A 14,970-nucleotide genomic window follows, 5' to 3' on the forward strand; every position below is an offset into this window, starting at 1 on the left:
AGATTCATACCTAATCACACCATAATTAAAATGGCAAACATTAAAGACAAAGAAAGAATCCTTTTAAAAATTAATTAATTAATTTTTTATTTTTAAAAATTTTTTATTGATTGTTATTACATGTGTCCTTATCCCCACATTACCCCCCATGCCCCCACACATGCCCTACCCCCCTGTTGTCTGTGTCCATTGGTTATGCCTATATGCTAGCATATAAGTCCTTTGGTTGATCTCTCCCCTTTACCCCCATCCTCCCCTAACTTCCCTCTGAGGTGTGCCGGTCTGATTGATGATTCTCTGTCTCTGGATCTGTTTCTGTTCATCAGTATATGTTGTTAATTATATTCCACAAATGAGTGAGATTGTGTGATATTTATCTATCTCTGACTGGCATATTTCACTTAGCATAATGCTATCCAGTTCCATCCATGCTGTTGCAAATGGTAAGAACTTCTTTTTTACGGCCTAATAGTATTCCATTGTGTAGATGTACCACAGTTTTTTAATCCACTCATCTATTGATGGGCACTTAGGCTGTTTCCAAATCTTAGCTATGGTGAACTGTGCTGTTATGAACATAGAGGTGCACATATCCTTTCTAATTAGTGTTTCTAGTTTCTTGGGATATATTCCTAAAAGTGAGATCACTGGATCAAATGGGAGTTCCATTTTTAGTTTTTTTGAGGAAATTTCATACTATTATCCACAGTGGCTGCACCAGTCTGCATTCCCACCAGCAGTGCATGAGGGTTCCTTTTTCTCCACATCCTCAACAGCACTTGTTGTCTGTTGATTTGTTGATGATAGTCATTATGACAGGTGTGAGATGGTACTGAGTTGTTTTTTTGATTTGCATCTCTGGGATGATTAGTGACTTTGAGCATGTTTTAATATGTCTTTTGGCATTTCTTCTGTCTTCTTTCAAAAAATATCTATTTAGCTCCCTTGCCCATTTTTGATTGGGTTGTTTACCTTCCTTTTGTTAAGTTCTATGATTTCCCTGTAAATGTTGGAGATTAAATCCTTATTGGTGATAACATTAGTAAATATGTTCTCCCATGCAGTGGGCTTTCTTGTTGTTTTGTTGATGGTTTCCTTTGCTGTGCAAAAGCTTTTTCTTTTGATGTAGTCCCATTTGTTTATTTTTCTCTTTAGTTTCCATTGCCCTAGGAGCAGTATCAGAGAAGAAATTGCTTCGGCATATGTCTGAGATTTTGCTACCTTTGGATTCCTCTAATATTTTTATGGTTTCTAGTCTTATGTTTAAGTCCTTTATACATTTTGAGTTTATTTTTGTGTATGGTGTAAGTGGATAGTCTAGTTTCCTTTTTTTTTTTTTTGCATGTATCTGTTCAATTTTCTCAACACCATTTATTGAAGAGGCTGTCTTGACTACATTGCATATTCATGCCTCCTTTGTCCAATATTAATTGAGCATAGTGGTTTGGGTCGATTTCTGGGTTCTCTATTCTATTCCATTGATCTAAATGTCTGTTCTTGTACCAGTACCAGGTGCATTTGAGAACAGTGGCTTTGTAATACAGCTTGATAACTGGTATTGAGATCTCTCCCACTTTGTTCTTTTTTCTCAGGATTGTTACAGCTATTCGAGGTCTTTTTTTTATTCCAGATGAATTTTTGAAAAGTTTGTACTAGGTCTCTGAAATATGCCATTGATATTATAATGGGAAGTGCATTGAATTTATAGATTACTGTTGGTAGTATGGACATCTTGATGATGTTGATTCTTCCAATCCATTAACACAGTATGTTCTTCCATCTGTTTATGTCTTCCTCTATCTCCTTTTTCAGTGTCCAGTAGCTTTCTGCATATAGGTCTTTTTCCTCATTAGCCAAGTTTATTACTAGGTATCTTTTTTTTTTGGTGCAATGGTAAATAGGATTGCTTTTTCAGTCCTTTTTTCTGTAAGTTCATTATTGGTGTATAGAGAAGCCATAGATTTCTTGCTATTAATTTTGTTTCCTGCTACATTGCTGAATTCATTTATTAAGTGTAATAATTTTTTATGGCGTCTTTAGGGTTTTCTATGTACAGTATCATGTCATCTGCGAATCAGGACAGTTGTACTTCTTCTTTTCCAATTTGGTTGCCTATTATTTCTTCTTCTTGTCTGATCCCAATGACTAGTACTTCCAGTACTATGTTGAACAGTAGTGGTGAGCGTGGGCATCTCTGTCTTGTTCTTATTCTTAGGGGTTTTAGTTTTTTCCCATTGATTATGATGTTGGCTGTGGGTTTGTCATATATGGCTTTTATTATGTTGAGGTATGATCCTTCTATTCCCACCTTGCTGAGCGTTTTTATCAAGACAGGGTGTTAGGTTTTTTCTAATGCTTTTTCACCCTCAATTGATATGACTATGTGATTTTTATCTCTCAATTTGTTTACGTGATGTATCACATTTATTGATTTGTGGATATTGTGCCATCCTTTTATCCCAAGGATAAATCCTACTTGGTCATAGTGTATGAGCTTTCTGATGTACTGCTTGGTCCGATTTTCTAGAATTTTGTTTAGAATTTTGGCATCTATGTTCATGAGGGATATTGGCCTGTAATTCTCTTTCATTGTGTTGTCTTTATCTGGTTTTGGTATTAGGGTGATGCTGGCTTCATAGAATGTGCTTGGAAGTGTTCCTTCCTCTTGAATATTTTGGAATAGTCTGAGGAGTATAGGTCTTAGTTCTTCCTTAAATGTTTGGTAAAACTCTCCTGTGAAGCCATCTGTCCCTGGATTTTTGTTTGCTGGAAGCTTTTTGATGACTTTCAATTTCTTCCACAGTTACCAGCCTATTGAGATTTTTAGAATCTTCCTAATGTTGAAGGTTGTATTGGAAGATTGTATTTTTCTAGGAATATATCCATTTCCTCCAGGTTGTCTATTTTATTAGAATAAAGGTGTCCATCATATTTTTAACAATCCTTTGTATTTCTGTGGGGTCTGTTGTTATTTTGCCTCTTTCATTTCATTTTGCCTCTTTCATTGTTTTTATTTGGCTCCTGTCTCTTTGCTTCTTGGCGAGCCTGGTTAGATGTTCATCAATCTTGTTTATCCTATCAAAGAACCAGCTCTTCATTTCATTGATCTTCTATATTGTTTTTTTTCTCTATGTCATTTATTTCTGCTCTGATCTTCATTATCTCCTTCCTTCTGGATACTATAGGCTTTTCTTGTTCTCTTTCTAATTCTTTGAGTTGTAGAGTTAGATCATTTATTATCATTTTTTCTTGTTTTTTTTTTTTGTTTTTTTTTTGAGGTAGCCCTGTAGTGCTATAAACTTTCCCCTCAGGAAAGAAAGAATTTTAAAAGCTGCAAGAGAGAAATAGAAATTTGCCAGAAGCCAATTCCAGCATGTCAGCAAGGGCTGAATCATCTGCAGTGGTGAGGGCTTTTCCCCAAACTTTAACAGGGATGATTGCTTGCTGCCATTCTACTCAGGGCATCTTAATCTACATGTTATTGCCTCCTATTTGCCAAATACCTGAACAGCTGTAAGCCAACTCTTCCAATCTGACAATGGATTCTGTACGAAACCCTACCCTTTGATGTGTATATCTACCTCACTGTAGGACAAATTGTGTTAATAAAAAGCAAGGGGTCATGAGAAGAGGAGGACTTAGTTCCTTAAGCTGTCTTCTCTGACTCCTTATAATGCCTTTTAAAATTATGTTTCATCTCTGGACTCTTATTTAATTTACACACAGCACCTTCTCCAGATTTCTGAACCCTTATTGATGTCAGATCAAGACCATCAGCATTAGAAAATTAAATCAAATTTGAAAGCATTGTACAAAAAATAGCTAAAAGAGTTTATTAACACCAAACCAGCAGTGAAAAAAAATACTAAAGAGACTGTTGTAAGAAGAGAACTAGAGCAAGGGGGACAAAGCTCCCTAAAGATAAAAAATGGCAACAAATAAGTGGCCATCAATCATAACCTTAATCGTAAATGGCTTAAATGTGCCCATCAGATTACACAGGTTAACTGAGTTTATAAGAAAATATGACCCAACTATATGCTGTCTACAGGAGACCCATCTCAGAACAAAAGACTCATGCAGAATGAAAGTGAAGTGATTGGGAAAAAATTTCCATGAAAATGGAATTGAAAAAAAATAAAGCTAGGGTAGCGATACGCAACTTCTGACAAAATAGACTTCAAAATGAAAGCCATAACAAGAGATAATGAAGTCCACTTAGTAATACTAAAAGGATAAGTACAACAAGAGGATATAACTCTGGCAAACATATATGAACCCAATCAGGAGCACCAAAATATATAAAACAAAATCTTATGGAGGACTTTCAGGGAGAGATCAACAGCAATACAATCATAATATGGGACTATAACACCCCACTGGATAGATCTAGAAAAAAAATCAACAAGGAAACTGAAATCCTAAATGACACAGTAGATCAGATGGAATTAATTGACATTTGCTGAATATTTCACCCTGAAGGTGCACATAGGTAATTCTAAAATATAGACCACATGTTAGGAAACAACAAGTCTCTACAAGTTCGAGAAGATTGAAATCCTATCAAACATCTTCTCAGATCACAATGGAATGAAATTAGAAATCAACTATATAAAAACACTCAAAAATATTCAAACACATGGAGGCTAAATAACATGTTATTAAATAATGAATGGGTTGCCTATAAGATAAAGGAGGAAATAAAAAACTTCCTCGAAAAAAAAATGAAAATGAACACACAACAATACAAAATCTCTGGGACACAGTAAAAACAGTCTTGAGAGGCAAGTTCATAGCATTACAGACCTGTCTAAAAAAACAACAATAATAAAAAACAATAAAAATTAATAATAAGTTCTTAAACCCTACAACTTAAAGAATTAGACAAACAAGAAAAGCCCAGCATGACTAGAAGGAAGGAAATAATAATATCAAAACAGAAAGAAATTGCATAGAGAATAAAAAAAAATACAAAAGATCAATGAAAGCAAGAACTGGTTCTATGTAAAGATAAGGTTCATGAACCTTTAGCCAGACTCATCAAGAAGCAAAGAGAGGGTACCGAAAAAACAAACAAAAAAACAACAAATTCAGAAACATAAGAGTTGAAGTAACAAGCCCACAAAATTACAAAGGATCTTAAAAAATTACTATAAACAGTATATTCCAACAAGGATGACAACCTGAATGAAATGGACATATTCCCAGAAAAATACAGTATTCCAAAACTCAATCAGGAAGAATCAAAACATCTGAATAGGTAGATGACTACTGACAAAAATTGAAACAGTAATTAAAAAACAAACAACAACAACAAAACTCTCAGCAACCAAAAGCTTTGCTTGAGATGGCTTCACAGGGAGTTTTTCCAAACATTCAAATAAGAATTAATACTTATCCTGCTCAAACTACTCCAAAAATCCAAGAGGAAGGAACACTTCCAAACTTTTTATGAGATCAGCATTATACTAATTCCAAAACTAGATAAAGACACTACAATGAAAGAGAATCACAGGCCAATATCCCTGATGAACATAGATGCTAAAATTCTCAACAAAATAGTAGCAAATCAAATCCTGCAATACATTAAAAAGATCATGCAGCATGACCAAGTGGGATTTATCCAGGGAATGCAAGGCTGGTACAATATTTGCAAGTCAATGAAGGTGATATCCAATATAATAAAAGGCTAATATGCAAATAGACTGAAAAGCTGAACAACTGGTCACTGTGATGTGCACTGACCACCAGGGGGCAGATGCTCAATGCAGGATCTGTCCCCTGATGGTCCATGTGCTCCTGAAGGGGGAGCGCCACTCAGCCAGAAGCCCTGAGCTAAGCTCATGGCTGGTGAGCGCAGCTGGCACTGGAAGGAGTCTCTCCCACCTCCAGGGCAGTTGGACATCCCCCAAGGGTTCCCTGACTGTGAGAGATCACTGGCAGGGCTGAGGGACCTCCCCTCTCTGAGTGCACAAACTTTGTGCACCGGACCTCTAGTATCACATAAACGAATTGAAAGTCAAAAATCACATGATCATACTAATTGATGCAGAAAAAGCACTTGACAAAATTCAACACCTATTGTTGATAAAAACTCTCAGCAAAGTTGGAATAGAGGGATCATATTTCAACATAATAAATCCATATATGATAAACCCACAGCCAAGATCATACTCAATGGGCAAAAACTAAAACTATTTCCCTGAAGAACAGTAATAAGACAGGGATGTCTGCTTTCACCATCTTATTCAACATAGTACTGGAAGTCCTAGCCACAGTGACCAGACAATAAGAAAAAAAAAGCAGCCCTGGCTGGTTTGGCTCAGTGGATAGCATTGGCCTGCAGAGTGAAGGGTCCCAGGTTCAATTCCAGCCAAGGGCATGTACCTTGGTTGCGGGCACATCCCCAGTGGGGGGTGTGCAGGAGGCTGCTGATCAATCTTTCTAACTCTCTGTTCCTCTCCCTTCCTCTCGGTAAAAGTAATAAAATATATTTTTAAAAAAAGAAAAAAAAAGCAAACAAATTGGAAAGGAGGAAGTAAAACTGTCATTATTTGCAGATGACATGATAGTGTACATAGAGAACCCTAAATACTCCATCAAAAAAGCTACTCCATTTAATAAATAATTTTGGCAATGTAGCAGGATATAAAATTAACTCCCAGAAATTAATGGTAATTTAATGCACCAATAATGATCTCTCACAATGAGAAAAAAAAAAAACAAAAAACAATCCTATTTACCATTGCAACAAGAAAAATAAGATACTTAGAAATAAACTTAATCAGAAGGGAAATGAGCTGTGCTTGGAAAACTACAGCACTTTGAAAAAAGAGAAAGAGGGGTGACACTGCTGCCCGCCTACTGTGGACTTTCTGCCTGGTATGACCTCTTGACCAGAGCTCCAGAGATGGCTGCCCACTATGTGAGGAAGGTGGAGCTGAATGTTTCCTGTGACAATCTTCTGGACAAAGGCATTAGGTCCAAATTGGATCCTTTGTGTGTGTTATTTTTGAACCCGAGAGGATAGCAGTGATATGAGGCTGAACACACAGAGAGGATTAAGAACAGACCAAATCCCACATTCTCCAAAATGTTTATTATTGAACTAGAGGCCTGGTGCATGAAATTCATACACGGGGGTGGAGGGAAGGTCCCTCAGCCCGGCCTGCACCCTCTCTAATTCGGGACCCCTCAGGGGATGTCCAACTACCTCTCTTGCAATCTGGGACTGCTAGCTCCTAACCGCTCACCTGCCTGTATGCCTAATCACCCCTAACCCCTTTACCTGCCTGCCTGATCGCCCCTAACTGCTCCCCTGCTAGCCTGATTGCCCCTAACTGCCTCTACCTCGCCCTGCACCTGGGACCCAGGTTTCCCTCCCTCTGGCCAGCCACAGGCATCCAGGACCTGGGCCGGCTTCACCTGGGCCAGCCACAGCCGCAGGGGACCATGGGGTAGGTGGCTTGTCCCCCTCCCAGGGAGCAGGCACAGATGCTGACACCCGGGACAGGATGGCAGGTGACTTTTTCCTCTCCTGAGGCAACTGCTGGTGCCCGGGACCACAGGGATCATGGGGCGTGCGGATTGTCCCTCTCCCGGACTGCAGGCCCAGGCACAGCTGCTGGAGCCCAGGACCATGGGGCATGCAGCTTGTCCCTCTCCTCAGCCACAGCCTGGCTGGTACCCATTTCTCTCTCACAAGCTCATTTGTGCCTGGCTGGTCCCCATTCCTCTCTCCCCAGGGTTAAGTGTCTGAGCCATTACTGTCTGACAGTGTGAGGGCATAACGGCCATTTGCATATTAGCTCTTTATTATATAGAATACTACTTTGAAGTGGTTCAGAAATTGTAATTTGGGATTTATCACATCAACAACAAAACCATCTAGCTGAGTGATGATGACTTCTTGGGAGAATATGAATGCACCCTGGGACAGATTGTTTCCAGTAAGAAGCTGACTTGACCACTGGTGTTGAAAAAAGGCATGGCCCATGCGGAAGATCAGCATCAGGATTTCAGCTGAAGAAATAAAGGATAGCAGAGTGGTCTTGTTTGAAATGAAAGCAAGAAAACTGGGTAATAAGGATCTATTTGGCAAGTCATATCCTTATCTGGAATTCCTCAAGCAGACATCTGACAGAACCTGGCTCTTGGTGCATCAAATAGAGGTCATTAAAAACAACATGAATCGAGATCCTGGGGCAGAGAGGAAGAACAACACAAAACAGAAGCATCGCAAAAATGGGGACAAGATGAGAACACCAAGGGCTCAATAAACCACGGAATGGTAGAAACTAAGATGGTGGCATAGATAAACACCGGGAAATTGCTGCCTCCCACAACAACTTCAAAAAAACAACATAAAGACAAAACTGACATCATCCAGAACTACAGGAAGGCTGGCTGAGTGGAAATTCTACAACTAGAAGGAAAGAAAAGCACACTGAGAGCCAGAGGAGCTGTGGAAGTAAAGTGCAGAGGTACGGAGGCTCGCGCCCGCAGAAAGAGACTGGCACCTGAGGACACGGCTGTCTTTTTCAATCAGGAGGGAGTCACAAGCTCCAGACTGCTCTGAACTCTGGTTCTGGGAAGTCTCGGGGGACCCAGGACTCATACGGGGAGAAACTGGACTGTCTGGCAGCAGGCAGAACTCAGAACTTGAGGTCGGCTTTCCCTCAGAGGTGCTTGCAGAAATTACCAGGACACTGAGACGCGCGGCCCCATATGGCAGGGCTGAGAATCCGCCATAGCTGCTTGCTCTGCCCTTCGATTCCCTGAGACCCCGCCCCACCCAGGCTGTGGCAGAGGCTTTTGCATATGAATGCCCCGGCCCTTTGCAACCTGAAAATTACCTAACTGCAGCTGGGCCAGACAGACCCAGAACTTCCAAGAGAAGGCCCAAGGCCCCACAGAAGCTTGCATTGCTTCACAGCTGGGCCTCATCAGGGTACCTACAAACTCCAAAAAAGGAAGGGGAATCTGCAGTTCTCTTTGTAGCTCCTGCTGTGTAACCTCAGGCAGAAGCTAAATTAGCACCTCCTTAGATCCAAGAGCCAGTGTACCCAGTGGTCAGAGGGGGACCATCCAGATTACAACTCCTCAGATCCATAAGGGACACACTCAGGGGTCAGACTCAGTGAACACCAAAGCTCCACTGAAGCAAGTCTTGCCCCAGAAGGGTGTCTTCAACACAGAAGTTCTCCCACTGCAGACACAGCTGATTCTCACTGCCAATTGACCTGGAGGTCAATTCCTCCCAGTGATCCTACAACAATCAAGGCATAACTACAATAAGACTGTGCAAAAAGCCAACAAGGGGGTACACCAAGAGTGTCCACCTCAGGTAACTGGGGAGGCTGAGCCACTGGGCCCTACAGGACACCTAGCACACAAAGTCACTCTACCAACACAGGGAAGCATAAAAAATGCAGAGACAAAGAAACAGGTCACAAATGACAGAAATGGAGGAAAGCAAACGACTGGATATAGAGTTCAAGGCCACGTTTATAAGGTTTTTCAAGAATTTTATGGAAACCGCAGATAAATTTAGTGAGACCCTCGATAAAACTAGTGAGACTCTCGAGGATATGAAAAAGGACCAACTAGAAATTAAGCATACACTGACTGAAATAAAGAATAATATACAGAGGTCCAACAGCAGACAAGAGGATCCCAAGAATCAAGTCAAAGATTTGAAATACGAAGAAACAAAAAAGACCCACCAAAAAAGAATAAAGAAAAAAGATTCCAAAAATATGAAGATAGTGTAAGGAGCCTCTGGGACAACTTCAAGCGTACCAACATCAGAATTATAGGGGTACCAGAAGAAGAGAGAGGGCAAGATATTGAAAACCTATTTGAAGAAATAATGACAGAAAACTTCCCCTACCTGGTCAAAAAAATAGACTTACAAGTCCAGGAAGCGCAGAGAACCCCAAACAAAAGGAATCCAAAGAGGACCACACCAAGACACATCATAATTAAAATGCCAAGAGCAAAAGACAAAGATAGAATCTTAAAAGCAGCAAGAGAAAGACAGTCAGTTACCTACAAGAGAGTACCCATACGACTGTCAGCTGATTTCTCAACAGAAACCATGCAAGCCAAAAGAGAGTGGCAAGAAATATTCAAAGTGATGAATGCCAAGAACCTACAACCAAGATTACTTTATCCAGCAAAGCTATCATTCATAATAGAAGGTCAGATAAAGAGCTTCACAGATAAGAAAAGGCTAAAGGAGTTCATCACCACCAAACCAGCATTATATGAAATGCTGAAAGGTATTCTTTAAGAAGAGGAAGAAGAAAAAGGAACTCTTACCATTTGTCACAGCATAGATGGAACTGGAGAGCGGATAAATACCACATGATCTCACTCATTTGTGGAATACAATGCACAACATAAACTTATTAACAAGGACTGATCCAGAGATGGAGAGGCATTGATTGGACTGTCGGGCCTTGGAGGGAAGGTAGGGGAGGGTGGGGGTAAGGGGGAAAGATCAACCAAAGGACTTATATGCAAGCATATAGGCCTAACCAATGGACACGGACAATGGGGGGGGTGAGGGCATGAGCAGGGGGTGGGGGGGGGTAGAGGGTAACGTGTGGATAAGGACACATATGTAATATCTTAATCAATAAAAATATATATTAAAAAAACCCAACAACATGCATCCTGTTTAAAGGCCTTTTAAAATCTCTTAACTCCCTATGCTACAGAAATATGGATAAGACTATTTTGGTGGAGTACTACGATTATGACAAAAACAGGTCCCATGATCTCATCGGGATGTTTCAGACCACCATGACAAAGCTGAAAGAGGCCTCCAGGTTCTCACTGGTTGAATTTGAGTGCTTCAACAAGAAGAAGAGACAGAAGAAGAAAGGCTACAGGAATTCTGGTGGCATTAGCATGAAGCAGTGAGAGTTCATGGTGGAGTGCATCTTCCTGGACTACATCATGGGCTGATGTCGGCTGAATTTTACCTTCACGGTGGACTTCACCAGCTCCAGTGGGGACCTGCTGTTCCCTGACTCCCTTCATTACATCAGCCCCAATGGTGTGAATGAGTACTTGACCACTAGCTGGTCCATGGAGATGGTCATTCAAGACTACAATGAAGATAAGATGTTCCCAGCATTTGGGTTTTTAGCTCAGATACCTCCTCAGTGGCAGGTTTCACATGAGTTTCCCATGAACTTCAATCAATTCAACCCCTACTGCAAAGAGATCCAGGGCATTGTGGAGGCATATGGGGCCTGCCTGCCTCAGATAAAGCTCTATGGCAGTGGTTCTCAACCTTCGTAATGCCGCCACCCTTTAATACAATTCCTCATGTTGTGGTGACCCCAATTTCATTGTTACAAATTGAACATAATTAAAGCATAGTGATTAATCACAAAAACAATATGTAATTATATATGTGTTTTCTGATGGTCCTAGGCGACCCCCTGTGAAAGGGTCATTCAACCCCCAAAGGGGTCGCGACCCACAGGTTGAGAACCACTGCTCTATGGACCAATGAATTTCTCCCTGATCATCAACCACATGGCTAGGTTTGCTGCTGAAGCCACACAGCAGCAGACAGTTTCTCAATATTTTGTGTTCCTGATCAACACTGAGGGTGTGATCACAGACCTGGACATGACCAGACAGGCCATCATCAATGTCACCAAGCTGCCCATGTCCATCATCATAGAGTGGGCAGCGCCAACTTCAAGGCCATGAGTTCCTGGACAGTGACAGCGGGTCCCTGTGCTCCCCTGCGGATGAGGTCGCCAATAGAAATATCGTGCACTTCGTGCCTTTCAGACAGTTCCAGAATGCTCCCAAGGAAGCACTGGCCCAGTGTGTCCTGGCCAAGATCCCCTAGCAGGTGGTGGGCTACTTCAACACCTACAAGCTCCTTCCCCCCAAGAACCCTTCAGCCACCAAACGAAGGTCCTGCCTCCCAATCATGGATCTGCCACATCATTTACTGTCACCCCAGCATTTATGCTGCAAACCTAGTTCTCTACAGATTCTTTCTACTTAAAGCATTATTTTTATACGTTCTGGAGGAAAACCCTAAGCTAATCTTTACCCAATCAATTCAGTGGTTGCTTCTGATTCTGGGGCTGCTGTGAGGCTGTCTGGAGCAGACACTCCCATGAGGAAAGCAGTTTGTTGTGACTACTTTCATCGGATGAGATGCCATTTCGAATGTTTCTCAGTAGAAAGATGGAACCTGTAGCGATAGCATGATTTCAAGTTTCTGTGCTTTGTGTAACAAGCCCCCACTTCGGTGACAAGGCTTCTCAGAGTAGATGACACTGGATTTGTTCCTGTAAAGGTTCAGTGCTTTTCCTGGGCTAATCCCGAGTTCACAGCAGCTTAGACTGGACACATTCACATCCGAGACCTGCTGCAGAGTGCTGAGGGATAAGACGCACACCATCCCTAAGACTCAGGCGGTGGCCTGAGCTTCTCGCAGAGGCCATACTTGTCGCTGCCCAGACCATTCTGTGCTTCTGGGACTCTGTCCTTAAGCCCAGGGTCTTGAGGTGACAGCTTATCCTGGAATCTTCGTTGTTGGAGCATTTTCCCTGGAGGTGAAGTTTTGATCTGCTTTGTCAGGAGCCATGGGACCAAACCAGAACTCCATTCCTCCTCATGGATGGACTACTGCACTGTTGGGAAGGACAATGTCAGACTTTGCTTGCTGAAACCCCTTACACTGATTTCTACATATCCACTTAGACATTTTTCCTTTTTTGAGTAACATCTTTAGTTTTATTTTTAAACTCATGATAATCAAAATCACACTTTTCATTAATGTGTTATGTTCTAAACCCAGAATGTACTATATTAAGCATAAAGCCTGTTGTAACTAAACAAAAAAAAATCCAGCTTCTGCCTTAGGATAATAGGAACAAAAGAAAAGAAAGAGACAGAGGAAGATATAAACAAATGGAAAAATATACCATATTCATGGATTGGTAGAATCAACATCATTAAAATGTCCATACTACCCAAAGCAATCTATAGATTCAATGCTATCCCTATTAAAATACCAACAACAGCCCTGACTGGTTTTGCTCAGTGGATAGAGCTTTGGCCTGCGAACTGAGGGTTCCCGGGTTCTATTCCGGTCAGGGGCTTATAACTTGGTTGCAGGCACATCCCCAGTGTGGGGTGTGCAGGAGGCAGCTAATGGATGTTTCTCTCTCATTGATGTTTCTGACTCTCTATCCCCCTCCCTTCCTTTCTGTAAAAAAACAATAAAATATATTTTTTTAAAAAAATAGCAACAACAGCCCTAGGTGGTTTGGTTCAGTGCTCAGTCAGTCTGCGGACTGAAGGGGCCTGGGTTGCTGCCCGATCCCCAGTAAGAGGCATCTGATCAATGATTCTCTCTCATCATTGATGTATCTATCTCTCTCTCCCTCTCCCATCCCCCTGAAATCAATAAAAATATATTTTAAAAAATACTAACAGCATATTTCACAAATATTAGAACAAATACTCCAAAAATGTATATGGAACCAAAAAAGACCCCGGATAGCCACAGCAAACTTGTGAAAGAGCAAAATTGGAAGAGTCACAATACCATATTTCAAGTTATAGAGTAATCAAAACAGCCTGGTACTCACATAAGAAAAGCACATAGGTCAATGAAATAGAACAAAGAACCTAGACATCGACCCAAGTCATTATGCTCAATTAATATTTGACAAAGAATGCAAGAGCATACAATGGAGTAAAGGCAGTCTCTTGAATAAATGGTGTTGGAAAAATTAGACAGTTACATACAAAAAAAGGAACTAGACAACCAACTTGCACTATACACACGAATAAACTCAAAATAGATAGAATATACAAATATAAGTCGTGAAACCAAAAAACATTTTTAGAAGAAGCCATAAGCAGCAAAATATCAGACATCTCTTGTAGCAATATGTTTACTGATATGTCTGCCAAATCAAGGGAAAGTGAGGAGAAAATAAACAAATGGGACTACATCAAAATAAAAAGCTTCTGTACAGCAAAGGAAACTATCAAGAAAATGTAGTGAGCCCAGTGTATGGGAGAACATATTTGCCAATGATATATCTGATAAGGCGTTAATTTCCAAATTATACAAGTTAACAAAAAGAAGACAAATAATTCAATTAAATAATGGTTAAAGGACCTAAATAGACACTTCTTCAAAGAGGACATACAGATGGCCAAGAGATATATGAAAAAATGTTCAACGTCGATAATCATCCATGAGATGCAAATTAAAAAGACAATGTTATATCACCTCACACCTTTCAGAATGGCTATCATCAATAAATCAACAAATAACAAGTGCTAGCAAGGATATGGAGAAAAGGGAACCCTAGTACACTGTTGGTGGGAATTCAGACTGGTTCAACTACTATGGAAAACAGTATAGAGTTTCCTCTAAAAATTTAAATGGAACTGTCAATTGACCCACTTCTAGGAATATATCATAAGAAACCCGAAACACTAATAAAAAAATGAATGCAGCCCTATGTTCATAGCAGCACAATTTACAATAGCTAAGATCTGGAAACAGTCCAAGTACCCATCAGTGGATGAGTGTATAAAAAAGCTATGGTACATTTATACAATGGAAGGATCTGTGAAAAAGAAGGATCTCTTACCATTTGGGACAGCCTGAGGGACCTGGAAAGTCTCATGTTAAGCAAAATAAGCCAGTCAGAGAAAGACAAAATTCACATGGTCTCACTCATATGTGGAATCTAATGTATAAAATAAACTGATGAACAAAATAGATCTAGAGACATAGAAACAGACTGACAAATCTCTGAGGGAAGCCTGTGGTGGGAGGTGGAGAGAGATTAACCAGGCAATTTATATGCATAGCACATGGACACAGACAATAGAATGGTGAAGGCTTAGGAGGGGAAAGTGTGGATTGGAAAGGGTTAAAAGGGGAAAAAGGGGACATCTGTA

General features: G+C 40.6%; 1 pseudogene across 1 annotated transcript; it reads left to right on the top strand.

The window, feature by feature from the left end:
* Nucleotides 1-6,910: 6,910 nt before the first annotated feature.
* LOC308511682 (copine-3-like) lies at nucleotides 6,911-12,040 on the top strand (annotated as a pseudogene). The gene is made up of 4 exons: nucleotides 6,911-7,142; nucleotides 7,824-8,196; nucleotides 10,691-11,293; nucleotides 11,525-12,040. The product of its transcript is annotated as a copine-3-like (transcript).
* The last annotated feature ends 2,930 nt before the right edge of the window (nucleotides 12,041-14,970 follow it).

Source organism: Myotis nattereri (assembly GCF_964212035.1).
Source record: "Myotis nattereri genome assembly, chromosome: X".
NCBI classification, from domain to species: domain Eukaryota; kingdom Metazoa; phylum Chordata; class Mammalia; order Chiroptera; family Vespertilionidae; genus Myotis; species Myotis nattereri.